Below are 10,149 nucleotides of genomic sequence, written 5' to 3'. Positions count from 1 at the left end.
AATTAAAAATACTCCAAACACGAATTTTCAATCCATGTTTAGCATAATTAATTGTAGCAGTATTACCATAAAAGTTAATATTTACAAAATAGCAAAAACCTCGATTTGTGCTCGAGTGTTGTAATTGATCATTAGTTTTGTTATAAAATTATATACTGTACAGAGTGATTGTTTATATTTTACTCAATAGCTATCTCAGTTAATATTGATCCTACAGAAACGTTTAAATGAAAAAATATGAAGTATTTTTATGTGGATTTAGAATTCAGTAGGTACTAGGAAATGTAAAAGGGCATTATAAACATAAAACATTCATGCGAACTAGTATTCTTCAAGTGGAACACCATGTTTTTCTCCTGATTTTTAATATTTATTGAGGTCATCTTTTCATTCCTCAAACTGTCCTGCGTTTTCGTTTCTATGAATCACTATTTGGTAAACGTTTATATAGGTTACAAATGTTTTTTCACAAGGAATTCTTCTGTCGCCTATACACACGACAAGCCAAACGTTGGTTTTGATTAGTTTTTATACGTGCTCAGTATCAAAGTTTGGTACTTCACAATCATTTTTATTATATCAACATCAACTCTCGAATTATTAATAAACAGAAATGTCAGTGTCGAACAAGACCATTCAATTTATTTATTTTCCAACTGCGATATTTATTTTCTTATTAATTTTTTCCATTATGGAGCACATATAGGTTATTCAATACCCATTAAAAAAATATTTTCACAGATTAGAAAAAGAAGATATCAACAGAAATATAAGTTAAATCAGATTTTCTATATTTAAGTGAAACTAGATAACATACAATCATTAAGTTTTCAACCATAACATTTCAGTAAATCTTCAATAATCAATTTTCAATTAATTTAAACAATGAATTTTAAATTATAAATTTTTTCAATAAATTTTAGAATATTATATTTTAAAACAAGTTGCAGAATGGGCTCCTATTCCAACACGAATGCGAAATTCGAACGCATGAGTGATAGAATTGCGGTCTCAACGACTATTAAACGATATTTTCTCTATTTCAGTCAAGTTTTGGGAAATATTGTCGAAATTAAATGAAAAAGTCAGATTATACATCCTAGTGACATTTGTATTGTATCTTGGCAGTTGGTGTGACGAAAATTGACAGATAACGGAATTTCAATATGAATCGTACGTTTCGAATTTAGAATTAATTTACAATTACGTATTGAATTCGTGAATTTATTCTGACGATATCGATTTAACACCACCAGAATCAAGAGAAATTGCGAATAATGTTGAAAATCATTTCACTATATCCAAATGATGTATATTATAATATTGACAATTATTGACGTTTGTTGAAATTTGATAGGATTGGATTCAGTATAGGCAACCACAAAACGAAAAATATAACTGAAAACGATGCTGTAATGAATTCATTACAGCACTGTTTTCAGAACTGTAATGAACTCATACTGAAATAGAGAAAAATAATTAATATTCAGGACCAACCACGAAGTATCTTCGAAGTGACAAAATCGTAGGGCATCAAACATCGTTTTACAGAGCTAACGTCGGACCGAAAATCAGCACTCATAAAATAGGGACTTTCCTGTAGGAATCCATAGCATCCGTAACTAATTAGTTAGGTTGGTAGTCGTCATTAGTCCCTCAGATAAACTGGAAGAAATCAAAAATCCACTCATATACATATCAAACGTAACTAATTCGATTTACTTGTAAAGAACCCTATCAATTAGAAAATCCATCTGGTAGAAAGATTGACAGCCAGTGTTGCCACAACCCCGAAAAAATAATTAATAGTCAGGACCGACCACGAAGTATCTTCGAAGTGACAAAATCGTAGGGTATCAAACATCGTTTTGTAAAGCTATCGTCGGACCAAAAATCAGCACTCATAAAATAGGGACTTTCCTGTAGGAATCCATAGCATCCGTAACTAATTAGTTAGGTTGGTAGTCGACATTAGTCCCTCAGATAAACTGGAAGAATCAAAAATCAACTCAGATACATATCAAACGTAACTAATTCGATTTACTTGTAAATGACCCGATCAATTCAAAAATCCATCTGACAGAAAGATTGACAGCCAGTGTTGCCACAACCCCGAAAAAATAATTAATATTCAGGACCGACCACGAAGTATCTTCGAAGTGACAAAATCGTAGGGCATCAAACATCGTTCTACAGAGCTAACGTCGGACCGAAAATCAGCACTCATAAAATAGGGACTTTCCTGTAGGAATCCATAGCATCCGTAACTAATTAGTTAGGTTGGTAGTCGTCATTAGTCCCTCAGATAAACTGGAAGAAATCAAAAATCAACTCAGATACATATCAAACGTAACTAATTCGATTTACTTGTAAATGACCCGATCAATTCAAAAATCCATCTGACAGAAAGATTGACAGCCAGTGTTGCCACAACCCCGAAAAAATAATTAATATTCAGGACCGACCACGAAGTATCTTCGAAGTGACAAAATCGTAGGGCATCAAACATCGTTTTACAGAGCTAACGTCGGACCGAAAATCAGCACTCATAAAATAGGGACTTTCCTGTAGGAATCGCGTCCATTAACGACGTGGAATGGGACATGGATTGACGTCCGCCCACGCCGACGGACATTTAGAATTCAGGGGACGGCAGGTACACCGGTCACGAGCGTAATTTGGCGATGGGGCGAAAGGGGAAATTGTCAACGTACAGTTTCCGCAACTTAATGAGAAGCATCGCCTCAGGACACTCGCGTCCCGTCCCGTACGGCGTCCATAATGGGGACGACGCTGCACCAGAAATAGTTATTCTTTTCGGGATTACGGCAATTTCATCCTTGACGATTCCAGACTCGGTTCAGGCGTTTTGAGGGAATGTTCCCGGTTATTTGAAATTGTGAAATTTTTCGTTTGAGAGGGATTATCATCACGTGGTTTTTCGCGTTTCAGTCAAACTTTAGTACCCATACATTTCCTCTCTGGTGCTCCTGCGATGACTTAACACTAAACTTTGTACCTTGTACGAAGTTGTACATTTATTTCATCTTCTTTCTTTTTTTGAAGCAAATAACTAGAGGGCAGCACTGTACGACAACTTTCACGAAATTATAGATTTACTCCTTCTGTAATGATTTTCGGTAGGTTTTTTTCATAAATATTTTAAAAATATATTTGCTCTGTATAAAGTACATATCATCCAATTTTTTGCGGAAAACAGAAAGTTAACGAAATTTTTTTTTATTTTTCATTCGCAAATTAAACACATATGCTTTCTTCTATGTTGATTATTGTTTGAGGAAATTATGTGGAAACCCCAAAAACATTTGTGATTTGCAAGAAGAAATATCTCTAATTTCGGAATATAAAAATATTCAATTCATTACTTTCCTTTCTTTGCTTCTTTCCCCTTTCAAAAAAAAATCTGCTGAAACAAAACTAGGGCCTGCTTTCTAATGAAAACTTTTTTAGGAATTGAAGAAGGAATTTGGCAAGTTTTTGAAATGATTTTGTTAACATAAATTGTGGAATTTATTAGAAATTCACTATTCTTTTCTTCATATACCAATTTTCAAATCGTACTAATTCTTAATCAACATCTAATAGTACAGTAAAGTATAGCATAGTATTGCATATCCTTTTCTGATGACAATCATCCAAAATTCAAATCAAACTTGGTCAACGTAAAAAAAATAGAAGACAAATTAAGTAAGGTGAGAAATTTTATAAGAACTCAAATATCCCGGAAACTGTTGAATTTCGGTTATCAATGAATATAGCTCAATAAACAGCAGATAAGTGATACTAACACCTCCTTCAAGGTTCACTTCTAATTTGGAAACTGCATACGTATATATCCATGAAAAATATTTAAAGAATTCTCGCCTCAAAATTTCTGCGAGAAAAGTTAAATTTATTTTCGCTTTAAAGGGGAAGCATTTCAATTATTCAAATCAATTCATTAGAAATAGGTTGTAATACAATGAAATAATAGTATATTTTAAAACAAGTTGCAGAATGGACTCCTATTCCAACACGAATGTGAAATTCGAACGCATGAGTGTTGGAATATTTCAGTCAAGTTTTGCGAAATATTGACGAAATTGAATGAAAATTTCAGATTATATATCCTAGAGACATTTGTATTGTATATTGGCAGTTTGTGTGACTGTTACGAACATTGACAGATTGATGAAATATCTGGCCATAATTTATAGTTATCCAATGCAATTTCTTATATCACAAATTTTTTTAGTTCCACTTTCTCCTCTGAGAAGATTATAATATATTTTTTTATAATATATTATTGTTCTAAATGATTTCTAGATTCAACTAAATAGTCATCTCGATTGATGAACAGAAAACAAATATTTTGGGATAAACTGTAAGTTTAAAATAGCTAAATATCTCTTAGTGTCGTTTCAATTACCTCAAGAGACCAAAATATTATAGTAGTTGTTAATTTTAATTGCAGAATTCACCCTCTCTTTAACCACTTAACCGCCGACAAGTTATATTTCACCTAAACCAATTACACAAAAGTATCCATTTCAAGTACACTTTTCAAAAATATGAAAATCAATATTACACCCGCACTTTCTCGAAACTAACCAATAAACAATTCCTTTTTATAGCGTCAGGTAGCCAGAGTTTGCCGCAAATATACAGGGTTGAGAGAAAAATTACCGAAGGTACAGACCGAACGTGCATTTTACTGTGATTCCCCATTATAAAACGGTCCAGAGCCCTTTTGGCGGCGCCTTTAGGTACCCTATAAAACAAGTGAAATCAACCGACTGCCTCTTTACTACAATTGTTAAGGTCCCCAGAATAATAAACTTTATAGGATGGGAAGCTGGAGACCCATCTGGTAGAAGATTCGGCGGAGATCGGTCAACGGATATGGCCAAAAAGTGGCCGTATTGAACTGCTACTGTGTTTTGTAGAGATCAGAAGATGGAACATCTTCATTCGCTTCACAGAAATTGCCTTTGTTTGGAACTAGTAGGAGATTCTTTTTTTTAGTTTATGATTGATTAAATGTGAACAGAAATACGGAATGTGATCATGAATTCTTTGAAAATGGACGAGAAAATCTCTGACGTGAAGTGAGTGATTTTTGCTGAGGTCTTCTAATACGTAGTCTTGTAATTAATTCACGAAATTTTGCTTCAATATAACGGGTTTTTCAATAGAAAATATACAATCTATAATGGTTATAATGGCATTACAGTGAATATCATAACGTTATGGATTCGATTGGGTCCAGAAATGAAGAAACAACGTCTTCAAAAGAAAAAAGCAAATGTATTCCATCAAGACAATGCTTTTTGCTACAGATCGATGAAAACCATGATCAGAATGAACCAATTGGCTTCCAACTGCTTGATCACTCAGCTTGTTTTCCAGATATGGCCTCCTCAGAGGGTACTGGCTTTTTACAAACTTTTATTAAGAAATCATGTGTTTTCACTGGTTAGGTCCGGGACTTATTGAGAAAAGTGTTAATTGAATTCTTGGACAATGTCCCACATCGGTAACTGCATAGTTGAAGATTCAGTTTATGGAATGTGTATTTTGAATTTTGAAACAAAAATTCGTAAAATCGATTTCGACTTTCTCCGTTCGAAAATAATACACATTGTGATGAAATGGTATAGCGCAAGGCCGTAGCTAAAAAAAAAAATTCGGAGGGGAGTTCGTTGACTTGAGCTGTGGAAAAATATTGTGGAGTTTGCGACCAATATTTGTATCATAATATAATTTATATACCGAATGATTTTTGAAGTTCAATCAGCCAAAAATCTCGAAAAGGAAACATCTTACGGAAAAATGTTCCGAATGAAAGGTTGATAGTCTTGAGGGGGAAGTCCACTTATGCTAGAACCTCTTTCCCCCCTCGAGGGGGTGTGTTATGGGGGTAAGTTTTTGAATGGAAACCCCCGACTTTTATAGCAGATTCGCACCCACATTTTTGTATATTTTGCCGTAAAATACGAATCTTTAATGAAAATCAGTGGTTCCTATTTGAAATTCCAAAGTTGACCCCCATACCCCCCACAAGGGAATATCAAATGGAAGAGGTGTTTGGCATAAGTGAACTTCCTCCTCATATACACCTTTCATTCAACACATTTTTCCGTAAGATGTTTCCTTTTCGAGATTTTTAACTCTTCCAACATAAAAAATTACGCGGTATACCTACTTACTCCACAAAAATGATGCGATTGCACTCAAGGAATACACAATTTCTTTTAGACCCTTCGTCAGTTATTTCTTCAGAGACATGGCAAATAACTCGAGAACTACTCAGGATAGCTTAGGAAATGTACACCAAATGATCGTATGAATTATTGAGGAACACCTTTGAATATGCAATGAAATAGAAAATTCAATTTGGAAAAGTTGAGAATATTTTCGGTAAAATTAGATAAAAATTTTTAAATTTTATTTTAAACAAATTTTCTTCGTAAAATTTTCTCCATATCAATTCTTCTAATTCATATATTCATTTATTGCTGTTTAAAAAATGACAAGTCTCAAATTTCAAGTATATCAGCAAAAAGTTTCCGGTACCGGGAATCGAACCCGAGCCTCCTGGGTGAGAGCCAGGTATCCTAGCCACTAGACCATACCGGACTGTGCTGAACATACAATTAGCAGTGCAAACTATACCGAATATCTATCATCAATTTGTTAAGTCGCATTAAGGTTCGGAAAGAACCTAATCCCAGAAATAAATCAATACATTTTTTAAGTTAATTTGTTTACGGAGTCCTCATCTTCATTCCTCCTTCTTGACAAACGAACTCGAAATTTGATAGAAATGGCAATCAATTGGAATGGTTGTTTGTTATGTCCATAATATTCAAGTTTGAAAATTTTTGAATTTCTGACAGTTTTGTGGACAATTATCGGATATATTTATATAATGGACAGTGATAGCGACTTAGAAGAAATAATAATGTTTTATTCCTATTGAGATGATGATTTTGCTGCCTAGGCAGAAAAATTAATACTTTGCTGATTGATATGTGTGTGTCAATCGAAAAAAAAAAACAATTTTGACAACTATTTCCGAGTACCTAAATCATGCTGAAACTATTTCAATAGTTAAAATTAAATTTATAGGTATAGTGAAATAACGTATAAATATTTTTCCATTTCCCAGAGGTCCATCCAAAGAAACCACTTGGCAATTCAAGTCGCTAATCTCGGCAATGAACCGAACACAACAGCCGTTTCTCCACTTATTTATGCTAGAGGACAATTTCTTCCGCCAAATAAAATAAGAATCAAAATAAAATAAGGGCAGGGGACATTGTCCAAAACTCTATAATCCAGGACGGTTCCTTGTGAAATGGCCAAAGATAAGGCCCGGTTTATGCCCACACTAGAAATCCCCACTGAATAGAAATTGGTGAAGTAGTAAACCATACTACCCCTGATACAGATGGAATTTGGGGATGAATAACATTTACAGTGATCGGTAGTGGATAGGAATGTGTCGCCGGAGTTGGGAAGAAAAAGGTTGTGTGTTGAAAGTAGAAGGTTCTGGCTTCAAGTCACGTATCTAATTTATTTCAGAGATATCGATAATGAATCCGCATAACTGAATTTTACAAAACACACGCTATTGTTTCTTATTTCCCCTTTCAACACAAAATATCTCAAATCGAAAAAAAACATATGACACTATCAAAGTAAACAAAAAAAAGTAACAAATATTAATAAAAATTCAGGACTTGAGGCTATCAGCATCGGTGAGAAAACTTCTCTGGCAGTCCGCTTCCTCAGTAGGTACCATACGCTAATGCCCGCCACTCAGCAGGCATTTTTTCGAGCGTTTGGAATCCAGGCGTCCAAATGGCAGCTAGTCTACACTGACTGCCATCCCATGATGCCATCGAAACCTGCCACTCAAGAGGTTGTTTTATTGAGTATCCGGGTCGGATTTCAGATGATCACAGACAGCTGGCAATTTATCAGGTACTGCCGGAACTTCGTAGCGTACCAAATTCTTGTGCAAAATGAAAGAATTTTTGATAGGTTTCATCGAAAAATATAGTCAGAAAACCTGTTGATGGAAAATGAAAAGTTCAGCATACGCAAACAGGAATATCAAAAATAAAGCCTATGGGGAACTAGTAGAATATTCCAAAGGAAAATTACAGAATGAAAGAGTAGATGTGAATTTCTATTTGGCTGATATCGTTTTCCATCGTTATTGGCATATCTTCCTTTTCACATTGAAATAAACATTCATTAATTTGAGATCTTTCTTCCCTGGAATGTCCCATTTGAAGGTAGTCTTCCTAGTCAATCATTTTTACAGATTTGAAAACCGTAATCGAAAAAAAATTTTTTGGCGGGCATAAGAGGAACATTCACTCAATCCCGGATATTTAAAACATTAGAAGGATATTAAATCAATTGAAAATTCCCCTGTCTGATGCACAAGTGGAGGTGCTAGTATTGAATCTATGTATATGATTTTTAGTTAGCACCAACCTTCAAACGATACTCGTCAAAATTTGACAGCAGTCCGCGTATTATTTTGTGAGATATTGCGTTGTGAGTGTAACTGCTTTTGTTATTTGGAAAAAGATGGAAAAAAAGAATTTCGTGTGCTGATGAAATATTGCAAGCTGTTCAAGTGCAATAAACTTGAATTTTTGCGTCGATATGTGACAATGGATGAAACATGGCTCCATCATTTCACTCCAGAGTCAAATCGACAGTTAGCTGAGTGGACTGCACACGATGAACCGAATCCAAAGCGAGGAAAAACACAAGAGTCAGCTTGCAAGGTTATGGCATCAATATTCTGAGATGCGCATGGTAAAATATTCATTGATTACTTCCAAAAGGGCCAGACCATCAATAGCGATTATTATATAGCGTTATTGGATCGTTTAAAGGATGAAATCGTTAAAAAAGGGCCTCATTTGAAGAAAAAAAAAGATGCTGTTTCATCAAGACAATGTGCCGTTACACAAATCAATGAAAACAATGGCAAATTTCCATGAATTGAGCTTCGAATTGTTTCTGCATCCACCGTATCCGCCAGATCTGGCTCGCAGCGACTTCTTCCTGTTCTCAGACCTCGAAACAATGCTCGCTGGAAAGAAATTTAGAACCAATAAAGAAGTAATCGCCGAAACTGAGATCTATTTTAAAGCGAAAGACAAATCGTATTACAAAAATGTTATCGAAAAGTTGGGAGATCGCTATAATCGCTGTATCGCTCTCGAAGGCAACTATGTTGAATAATAAAATCGAATTTTGTTTTTCTATGGTAGACTGAGAACTTTTCGAAAATCTGTACTAGTCGGTTGTACCGAACAAATATCATTTTACTGGTCCGTTTTCCAATAAATAATATTTCCGATGGAGTCTATCCCTTGTTAATCTGAGTTCCCTACGATAGGGTGAGTGTCTATATTAGAGTCTGAATTGCCTTAGTTTGAGGACAAGATGTAGTTTCCTCTAATGCACCTTCAAATGGTATCGAATACCCCGCAAAGTCCTTACAGGCTTCTCAATAGACGCCCACGGCAATATAAAGTTAGACAAGTCCCCCAAGTCAGCAGATTTCTCCTTCTCATGTCTAAGGGTAGTCACGGATGTAATTAGAATTAACGATTTGGACCAGCCCATTCCGTTCACAAGGATGTAATTGTTATGTTATCTCATTATCGCATACAGGGTGTTCTGAAAGAAAGATTTTTCACAGTTCCTTAAGTTGTCGCTTTTTATTATATGGTGATTCCTTTTAAGATATGTATTAATATTAAGTAGGTACATGAAATAGGAACTTCATGGTACAGTTGAAAGACGACCTGAAGTTCAAAACCATAGAAGAGATGGGTACCTAATAAACAAAAAGTTTTTTGGAATGAATAACGAAGCCAGCAGAATATTGAAAGTCTCGATCAGAAAATGAAATAACTTCAAAGACATGTAAAAAATCCAAGCCATACTTAGCCTTAGAGCAACTCTAGAAGAAAGTGGTTAAAATGAGACTAGAGGCTTCAAGAAGAAATTCGCTTTGGGATTCAACAGATTTAAGATTGTAACTTGCAACCAGTAGCGACGCCAGCTTTTAAGAATATTGGGACCCAAAGAGTGACCAGATTTCTTATGGGG

At 34.8% G+C, this 10,149-nt stretch overlaps 1 non-coding gene across 1 annotated transcript; it reads right to left on the bottom strand.

Moving 5' to 3' along the window:
- Positions 1-6,567: 6,567 nt before the first annotated feature.
- On the bottom strand, positions 6,568-6,639 carry Trnae-cuc. Its single transcript has one exon. It is a non-coding gene; the product is annotated as a tRNA-Glu (tRNA).
- Between the last annotated feature and the right edge of the window lie 3,510 nt (positions 6,640-10,149).

Source organism: Harmonia axyridis, chromosome 6, assembly GCF_914767665.1.
Source record: "Harmonia axyridis chromosome 6, icHarAxyr1.1, whole genome shotgun sequence".
In the NCBI taxonomy this organism is placed as follows: Eukaryota; Metazoa; Arthropoda; class Insecta; order Coleoptera; family Coccinellidae; genus Harmonia; species Harmonia axyridis.
Note: the sequence above shows the minus strand (reverse complement) of the source record. Positions and strands in the feature narration are given on the sequence as shown.